Here is a 10,945-nt window from a genome sequence, read left to right as displayed (position 1 = left end):
AGAGGGGCCAGCAAAAACAGTTACTCCAATGATTTATGATGCAGAAACAGAGACCACCTACTGTGCCCAGGCCTGGAGCGCATTCTGCTTCAATCTTGAAAATAATACTGGGTGTCCCTGGTTTGCTAGCCATAAGCTAGCATGCATTGCTGCCTTGGTGTCAGGATACAGTAGCCCCTCCAGCCCTGGATTCACATGACCTTGTTTGTGAGGAACCAGAGCTTCAGGCTGATCACGAGTAAGACACGATTGACTTTCTTGGCTCTTGTGTCTGGAAGAAAATGAATCCCAGATCGTGCTGTCGGCATGGAGGGGTGGTGGCTGAACTCCTGACTGAGAAACCAAGGGCAGCTGCAGACCTTGGAGAGGGTTAGAGAAAAATCAACCAAGACTCTTCTCTGGGTTGGGACCTCAACTTACAGATGGTGTTTGTTTCATGGACCCGACCCACTAGACGTCACAGAAAGTCACTGCCAAGCAGAACTCTAGAGGATATCTTGGTCATTCCTCCTTTAAGAAGAAAAATAACCCACATGAGGTCAAAGTTAGGCAACTGGCAGAACCAAGGCAGCCAGCTCTCAGGGTTCATACTTCTTCCACTGAAACCCATCATCTTCCTCAAGCAACAAGGAAGGTTCCAGGTCCAATCACTCGTTACTTAAAAAGTAACGCAAGATTATCTCCCCTGGGTATCATCTACCATCGTCACTGCAGTGGAGACAACGTCCTCCTCCCTGGGACAGAGTTTTCAGCTAACTTTCAGGTTTGGGAAACTGGCTATTGTTGGCTCAGAGTGTGTTCAGTATGGATTAGTTGACTGAAATAACATCTCATAACCTAGAACCTCAGGGAACCAAGTGGGCAGAGAGCTAGGAGAACAGAGGACTAGGAAGAGATGACTAGTCCTTCACTAGAACAAAGGACTAGTGAAGCGAGAACTTGGTTCTTCAGGGTGGCCTGAGGGGACTGAAAGAATTGAAAAGTCGGAGAAGGGCCAGTAGAGGTGGTCTGGTGAAACTTCACACATGACCAGGCCATCCCTGCACAGAGAAGGGCATTTCCACGGATGCTGGAATCATGAGAGGCAGTTGGTAGATAGATGGGCTTAATCCCCTTGCCTCACCATGCTTCCATTATCTTATTGACCACAATAGAGTCCTAGCCATTACATCGTCATCTGCTCGATAGTTCTAGACAGGATGTCAAGATCTAGAAGCCAATAGCTAAGGATGTCTCCTCCCAAACTCTTGGCCTTCCTACACCATGGGGAAGTATTGGACAACGGTGTCAAGATGGAAATGGACTTCCTGGAGGCTCACCCGGCAGCAGTTGTGAACCTGCAGAGAGACACTGGAAGATGATGGAGAGGATGGTAGTGCTGGAGGTGGAAAGCACTCCATTAACAGCTGAAAGAGTCTCAGGGAGGGTGATTCCTTCTATTCAGCAGTTGACTGGTGTTCTCACGGTGCACAGGCATAGTGATGAATTAGACAGCCCCAGTGCCGTTTGCAGAATGAGTAGTAAAGTCAGTCACGTCACATAAAAATAAAAATGCTTTTTGTCCAAAGAATCCCTAAGCTCCTGACTTTTGTCCCCACCCCCAGCACCCTTCCTTCTTTGAGTGGCAATCCCCTCCTACCCTTTCTCCCCATATCCTCCAAATTCTTCCTTTCCTCCAGCTCTCCTCAGCCCACTGAAAAGGTTCTTTTCTTAGGAGAATAATGAACGTTTTTTCTTAGTTATGTAACCCACACTCCCATGAACACATGGTTGCACACATATGCCGTGAACATCCAGGCTTGTCCTCCACTTCTTTATCCTTTGGTAAGATACCACATCTGATCATATGAAAGCAGGGGGGAGCCTGGCACATCACGCTCCTTAAATGGTTCCCCCTCCCATCCTTCCAAAACTGCGAGGGAGCTTGCACCTCAAAAAACCAGTCACTCGGCACACATCACTTCCTCTCGCTATGCCTCGGACTCCAGGTCTGTAAACTAGAACCTCACCGGAGATGACCTCAGAAGCCCTTGCCCTTGTGAGACCTAACCTTGAAGCAGCGCCTTTGAGGGTTGAGGCATGAGGCTGATGAGGTCCAACGGCTCATCAGACAGCATCGTTCCCATGTCCCCGTCTCATCTCCCACAGCACAGGGCAGAATCATCAAACATATTTGCATCGTCCAGAGCCCATGAAGCCCCAGGAGACCAACTCTGTGAGCTGAGTCATATCTCAGCTAATAGACGCTGTTTCAGTCCCTCAGATCTGCCTGGGAATAGAGAACACTGGAGCAAGGACCCAAAGGTAAACTTTTGAAAGTTTCTAACGGAAGAAGGCTTCATCTGAATGATCCTTTCTCTGCAGGATGTACAGTGCAGCCTGTAGACACCAACCCCCTGAGATGCTAAGGTTCCAGCAGCCACGCCCAGTCCAGGTCCCCCGGTCCTAGGGATTCAGGGCTCACTACACAGGCCTGAGAGCTGGCAGAAAGGGCATTGTCCCCAGCCAGGGATAGATTTTCATTAGCAGCCCACCCAAATGTTCCTCGGCTGTGCATTTCAGGAGTGGAAATGGGAGAGGAAGCAGAGGAAGTCCTGGCAGGCTTAGAAACCCTCCCGCTTTTTCAAGGACATAGAAGTAAGTCCAACGTGGCTTTGTGTTTAAAAATGAAATGCCAGCACAGAGCAGATTCCTGATGCATGTGTCCCAGATGTTTCTGGACTATTTATTTTGGTTAATGGAAAATGGCTGAGTTAATAACCCTCCTAAGAATTCCCATAGGGAGTTTGTGTCTGCATGTCTCATATTTGCTTATGGGTTTGGTAGGAAAGAAAAAGAATGGTATCAGACATAAGGGAAAGCCCAAGAAACACTGTCCTAATGACAACTTATGACAAAAACCTATGCCTACATTTAAAAAAAAACAATTTGTCTAATTATTGAATATTCATAAGGCACTGAACTTCTTCTTATCATTATCTCATTTAAACCCTATGGCAAGGAAGATGCCAAGCCTCAGAGCAGGCAGCGAGTGTCCTGCCCAACCAGCCACTCACCCGGTAACAGTCGGGCAGATGCAGAAAATCAAGTTTCAAACTCCAGATCAGAAACCTCCCCACCACCCTACTCAACGTGGAAATGACAGGCACATGCAAGGATCCCAAAGGACTTTAGGAGGGTCTCTAATACATGTGTCTGCTTTGTGTCAACCCTTCCTGTTCATGCCTTAAAGTGGTTCAAATGCCAAGTCAGTTTCTGTCTTATAGGAGGAGACACACTGTGTGCTGGCCCAAGAGGAAAGGACAAGCTTCAACATCTCCACTTCCCAACATCTGGAGAGTGAGTCATCGAGCTAGGACTAAAGCTGCGTTCAGGGAAAGCAAGAAAGACAGCAGTGAGGTCAGGGCCGGGGCCAACTGCATACATGTAAGTAAATGGCCTAAGTTCTCTGTGTCTGTTCTCTAGTTCTCAACACAGACCAGAAGCATTGTAAGGACAGCTTTAGACCCACCCTGGGCACAGGGTTGGCTGCCATTAATGACGATAATGACGGGGTAACTATAGAGTAATTGGTCAACTGAGAAGTGAATATACCTCTCACCCTCTATGAGGCTGAGACTCAGCAGGAACCAAGTTTAAATATTGTGACGATTTGAGTGAAAATGGCCCCCATTGGCCCATAGGAGAGTGGCATTGTTGGAGGAAGTGTGCCAAAGGGGGTGACTTTTGAGGTTACTGAAGCTCAAACCAGGTCCAGTGTCGCTCTCTCTTCCTGCTGCTTGCTGACCCAGATGTAAAACCCTTGGCTACCTCTCCAGCACCATGTCTGCCCATGTGCTGACATGCTTACCACCATAACAGCAATGGACTAAAGCTCTGAGCTGTAAGCCAGGCCCAATTAAGTTAAATGTTTCCCTTATAAGAGGTGCTGTAGCCAGGGTATCTCTTCACAGCAACAGAACCCTAGCTAAGACAAATATGAAGATCACATAACCCTCTTGGTATATTTGTAGAACCCAAAATCAGTCAGTTTGTCTCACAGAAATATGCAAGTAACATAGGAATTATAGCTTAAGGAAAACAAGCTTGGCTATAGCCTTTCATCTTTCCATATTGAATCCCGGGACTAGATGGGGATCTAGCTCAATACCTGCAGCCAAGCATGAGAACCAAACCATCTCCAGGGAACAATGACCGCATACCAAATCTTCCAGGTGCTGGACTGGCATGAACAGACGTATGCGTGCATGCATGTGCGCACACACACACACACACACACACACACACACACACACACTTCAAGTCTTTGTGGTCTCCTTCCATAGAGGCAGGGCAGGACAAGGAAGAAAACAGAAACTAGGGACTTGGATGAGATGGATATCATTTTGGCTTAGTACTTTTCTCTGTGAGAGAAATGAGACCCACTCCACATGAGTGGTTATTCTAGCTGATAAAACACCTATAACACCTTACATGCTCTTGGGGGCTGAGAAGGGATACAAGGAATGCACTCTGGTGCTTATCTCTTCTACAGACTTACTTTTCAGCTGTTTGCTGATTTTTGCCCGGGCCTTTCCATCCCTAAGTCTTCCTGTCTCTTCTGGCCAATTCTACTGCTGCCTATTAATCACTGCAAAGCACACTTCTGCCTTCCACTTTGGTGCGATGCTTCCACACAGCCTAGTTTGCAGGTGAGAAAACAAACCCTAAGACAGAGGGGGACCTGCTCAAGATTGTATCAGTAAGGAACAAGCATGGAATTTACCTGGTTATCTTGTATCTAGTTCCATTCTTGTTCTAAAATACAATAATTATTCACTTAGCACTTAATTACACCCCAAACAAAGGGGCAAAGGGTTGATACTGTTCAACAATTTCAAGACATTCATATCCTGCTGGGAGAAATGTGGTCCTTATTGACTTCTCAGTGTATTTTTGGTACTGTGGAAAACGGTGGGAACACAAGGTAAGCCTGACAGACATAGGCCCCCTTAGAGAGAGAACACTTTTGAGGGCAAATATTATACATGTATTAAAATGAAATATCATAAGCACTCTGGTGAGGGAATCCAGCAATATAAGACTCATCAGGGGGATGAATATGGGATCAGGGGAGAATATATTTCAACTAAGGGAGCCATTTTAGGGTTTACAGGAGACTTGATTATATATGGGATCCCAGGTCCAAGGAGAAATCCCCCAGATTGCTCTCTGGACAGAGGAGAGGGTGCCTGAATCGGCCGTGGCCCATAACCATACTGATGTATATTTTGCTTATCACCATAGATCCTTCGTCTGGCGAAGGACAGCTATGCAGTCGGAGGCCCACATTGGAGCAACGGATTGAGCCCCCCAAGGTCCGGAGGGGGAGCGGAAGGAGGAGGAACATGAAAGACGAAATCAGTACTGCGAGGGATGCTATCACCCACTGATACAAGGGAACGGATCTGATGAGAATTTACCAGGGCCAGTCGGACTGGGACTGAACGAGGACGTGATCTAGCCAGATTCTCGGAATTTGGCCGGATTCTCTGACTGTGGCTGGCCCGGGGTCTTTCTGAAAAGCCATTGACTATGACACTGGGACCTGTTTCCTCTGCATATGCTGGATTTTGGGGATCCAGTCTGTTTGGACGCTCGCCTTCCTGGACCTGGAGGAAGGGGGAGGGAGCTGGAGCTTCCCACAGGGCAGGAAACCCTGACTGCCCTGGGGGACGGAGGGGAAGGAGGGGGGGAGGGGGGGGAGTGGGAGGGTGTTGGGAGGGGGGGCGGAAATGGAAACTTTTATAATTTAATAAAATTTACAAAAAAAAAAAAAAGACTCATCAGGGAAGTGGTAGTCATCAGTGCTGAGGCCTCAGGAGGAGAGAGGATTCACTTGGAGAGGGTTGGCAAGTGGCAGAAGCAGGCGGAAGAGGGAGACCACAGTTCCCTAGAAGAATCAGAGAGGATCAGTGTGGCTGAGCAGAGTGGGAGGTTTTGGTGGGCTTCCGTGGGTCGGGAGAAGCAGGGCTGGGGCATGAAGAGCCGTCAAGGTATATCTAGGAGCCTGTGTGTTTAAATAAGACAACACAAGACCTTCAATGTGTCTTAAAGAATAGAAGGATTTACATTTTTTGAAAGATTACTCAGGCTCTAGTTTGGAGGAAGAATTGAGAGTGAAAGATGCACAGATAAACAAGGTTCAGCTAAGTAAGCTATCTGCTACCATGGAGGCAAGGAGCTATTGGCAATGTTCAGTCATTAATATCAAATGGGTTCCAGAAAAACTGAAGGCTAAGCTGCTGTGGGCAGGAAGACGACCACAGGAAAAGGGTTAAATGAAGGCAATGGCTCTTAACCAGTTCACACAGACTTATTTCAACATTAAGACTATTTTGGTGTGTGTGTGTGTGTGTGTGTGTGTGTGTGTGTGTGTGTGTGTGTGTGTGAATATGAGGTATGGTGTGGTTTTAAATGGGGAATTTGTAAACACAGAGGACAAATATGAAGGCTTCCATGCATGTCACCTAATAGCCAAGGACAGAGCGAAGGGTTTTTCAGTTCGTGGTCTAAATCTTGGACTCCTGGTGAGACAATGGGACTGTGAGAGAATCTGCCACTTGGAAGAATGAGCTCACTGTTGCCTGAAAAGGACACTTTGCTGTGACCTGACTATTGATCACAGCGGGAGCTAGAAGGCAAGTCCCAAAACACCTGCTGGGGCCCCAGACTTTGTCTTGGATTCAGCTACAACGGCTCAGGCTCTTGGATTTTTGGATATCTTTCCCTTTTCCTAGGGTCTTGGTGAACAAATTTTCAGTTCTTCTTGATTCTTTGTTTTGCATTTTCTGTGAGCATCAAACCTTCCCAAACCTTTTTAAACTTCCATCTGCAGCTTGATGCTTCCTTGCAAGGACTCAAGATTCTCTCTTCAGGTGATTGTACCCACAGGGAAACCTTAGGTTTGCATGTCCTCTTTGCTAATTTGCAAACTAAGATAACCACACTAGCAAAGCAGCCATTCATTTAGTCAGTCATTCAAGTTTTCCTACCGAGGTAGAGTGTGTGCAGAATTCAGCATTAATTCCTTAGATCTCATACTCTTTCTGCAACCTAGGATACAATTAACTTGATTAATATAAGTATTAGTTACTTTTCAATTGCTGTAATGATATGCTATGACCAAGACAATTTATAAAAGAAAACATTTAATTGAGTTTATATTTTCAGAGGATTAGCGTCCAGGCTGGTAGAAGGAATGGGGCAGTTGAAAACTTACATCTTGACCCACAACCATGAGGCAGAGATCAAGTACTGGAAATCACACAAGTCCAATCGACCTCGCCCCTTCACTTTTGAAACCTCAAAGCCTGCCTCCAGTAGCACATCTCGTCCAATGAGGCCACACCTCTTCACCCTTCTGAACAGTTCCACCAACTGGGTTCCAAATATTCAAATACATGAGCCCATGGTGGCCATTCTCTCAAGTCACCATGAGAACCCAGCTTCTGCCTTTTATGTTCAAAAGAGATGTATTGAACACTCATGTAGATCCAGTACTGTATTGGGGGGTCTCAGTATATGGTGATGATATAATATAGTACATATTATATGCAGGTAATTTTCAAATTAAACTGTGCATATATATACATAAGGAATGGATAATAATGTCTCCCTATAAGATTGAATTGTGATGTAGGAGGACTTTCTGTATTTCTGTTGCTTTCATTGGTTGATTAAAGAGACTGCCTTGACCTTTTGATAGAACAGCCCTTAGGTGGGCAGAGTAGACAGAACAGAATGCTGGGAAGAAGGGAAGTGTGGCAGACGCCATGATTCTCCTGCCCATTTGGACGCTGGTTAGACTCATGCTGGTAAGCCACAGTCACGTGGTGATACACAGATTTAATAGAAAGGGGTTAATCAAGATGTAAGAGTTAGCCAATAAGAGGCTAGATATAATGGGCCAGGCAGTGTTTAAATTAATACAGTTTCTGTGTAATTATTTCAGGGTTAAGCTAGCCAGGCAGCGGGCCGCAGTCCGCTCCCCATACTACCAAATTGACTATATGAAGAAAAATCTCTTGCAAGGTGCTTAAAGCAGCCCCAAGCTCATTGTCAGTAGCATGCAAATATTAGCCATTACATCCTCATGGCTGCTTTCACGTGCTGCTAAGTACAGCTCATGATCAGAGCATTTTGGCGGCCTCTGTAATTAAAAGTAATAAATTCTCAGTGCAGAAAACCTGGAAAGCAGAGAAAAACACAAAGAAAAGGCAATTACACATATTCACGCTACCAAAAGAAAACCATGATCAATATTTCATAGTTTGTCATTTCTTTTTGGTGTTCCCCTGTAAAGTTCACTGATTTCATTATGCCTATGTAAAGTTCTATAGATTACTTAAAAAAAACAGCAGCCATTACAGGTCATACTTTCCAAAGGCAAACACTGGCATGTATTTTTTTTTTTTGGGTGCGGGGGATGTGTGTTATAGAACAACACCTGAGAAAAGAGGGGGGAAAGAAAAAGTGGGTTGGGGTAGAGGTCAAACTACTATAGATACTGCTTATGTATATGATACACATGCACACATATCTGTGTGTGTCTATCTGCTACACAGATGATGGAGGGGGGAAGAGGATTGAGATGAAGGAAGCTCATTTTAATAGAAACAGTTTCAAATATTTTTTTATTGAAAATAGGTTCTTCTCTCATACAATACATCCTGACACAGTTTCCCCTCCTTCCACTCTTCCCAGTTTCCCCCCTTCCACTTCCTTCTCCCCCAGACCCACTCCCCCTCCATTTCCTCTTCAGAAAAGAGCAGACCTCCGAATGATGATAGTCAAACAAGACAAAACAAGGTACAATAAGACAAGGTGAAAGCCCTCATAGCGAGGCTGAACAAGGCAACCCAGTAGGAGGGAAAGAGTCCCAAGAGCAGGCAAAAAAGTCAGAGGTACACCTACCCCAAGTATTAGGAGTCCCACAAAAACTCCAAGCTGACAACTATAACATGTACTCAGAGGACCTGGTGCAGATCCATGCTGTGCTTGCTGCTTCATGTGAGCCCATGTGAGCCCTGCTTCGTTGTATTGAGGACCATGTTCTCTTGGTATCCTCCACACCCTCTGACTCCTACAATCAGTCACAGATCATATTAGCATTGGTAGCCAACACTGGACATCTTCAATAACACAAGATGTTAGCCTATGCATTCAGCAAGGCTGCACTATGGGTTACAACCCCTAAATCATCAAACCGAGCACACACTGTGATGGCCACATCTGTACATCTGTGTCTCTAAAGAGAGATCTTCAGTCTGGATTGCAAATGTATGTTTCTGCGGTACAGAGGATGGCATCTCTAGATTTATTACCCTAGAATGCAAGTGTCATAAATGCATCTCCAGCAAGATGCATCTCTAAATCTCTTTGACACCATACACTCTGCCTCACTTGCCCGTCATGTTAATAACACATCTTTTAATCAACTGTGCCAGTATTCTCCACTCAAGATTCTTGGATTCTTCAATATATATAAAAAATATTCATAGAGGACTGTCCTAAGCAGAGGACTTAATGCAATCCAGGCCATCTTCATGGGAAGCTTTAGCCTGAGGCATACATGCTATTCTAGAATGCTCTGCATTCGGCAGAAATGACAGAGATTATAAGGCTGTACCTATCTTAATCACTCACTAGAGCAAATCGGAAAGCAACACTCTCAGGTAAGACTGTTCACTCTTTTCATATTAGATTCAGGATTGTCATTATGTTTGCAAAACCTGACTCATTTTATAATCTCAAAGCAGAGCCTTGATTTGTTGTATAGCCCTTGCTACACACAGTAGCAAGTCCTTTGAAGAGTGACTAGTGATCTCCACGTCTGCCCCAGAAACACAGCGGGAGCATTAGTCACACCAGAACCTTCTAATGTTTGCACAGTGTGCCATTGCTTTAGATAATCCGGTTATTGGGGACAAGTACATTAACAGATTTCACTTTATAAGCAATGCTGCATAAATTCCCTAGTACATTATATTTCTGCATCCCTCCGTGGCTTTTTAAGGTAAATTCTCAAAAGTAGGATCTTAGGTTAATGTGTTTAGATCATCCATCATTAAGGTAGGGATGGTGTCTATACTCTGCCGTGGAGGATGAGTCTTCCTCTCTCTCTTCGGTTCACCAACCCAGACTGTTATGACTCTGTTACCTCATTGTCATTTCGATGAGAAAATAAAAGCATTTCATTTGTTTTTAAATACTGTGAATGAACATTTTGTTCATTCTGTTTGGGGATTTTTATTCCTTCTCTCCTGACCCTGATTACAAACATCTTCATTCTCTAAATGAGCACTTTTTTCTCTTCCTTATTGATTATAAAGAGTTCTTAAATATACCGACCCACTCTTGTTGTCATACGCTGCCATTATTCTAACCAGTTTTCAGCTTCTTTTTTCTCCAGCTGGTTTATCACACATTTGACATGTGTGTTTTATAATCTATTAGCACCAAATTAATCAATCTTTTCACATTGAACTCAGGCTTTGTCGTTATGTGTACAGAGCTTGATTCATTTTATAATCTCGAGGCAGAGCGATGATTTTTCTCCCTATTAAGTTTAGCCGACTTCACTTCAACCCACGGTGACAAGCTTCCTGAGTCTTTAGAGTCCTCATTATCTCGCTCTGAGTCTCAGCAGCTTCTCTGGGCCCTGAGTCAGATGCAAATGTGAGCAACACTATTCATTTAAGTCATCCATCACCCCTTCTCCCGCTCGCTAATGATGTTCATTCAGCTTGTTTGAGATGTGGAGCCAAATGGAGCCTTCTCCACCAGCACCACAGCAGCCAAGAGACCCAGGGATTGTGGGAGAAGAGGCCTCTGCCAAATGGATCCGGGCTTGATCTAAAAGCACTGTTTGGACCAGTGTTTTCCCAGAGCCGCTCACTTTAAG

This window comes from Myodes glareolus, chromosome 19 (assembly GCF_982192425.1).
Source record: "Myodes glareolus chromosome 19, mMyoGla1.1, whole genome shotgun sequence".
Lineage (NCBI taxonomy): Eukaryota > Metazoa > Chordata > Mammalia > Rodentia > Cricetidae > Myodes > Myodes glareolus.
This window is presented reverse-complemented; position numbering follows the sequence as displayed.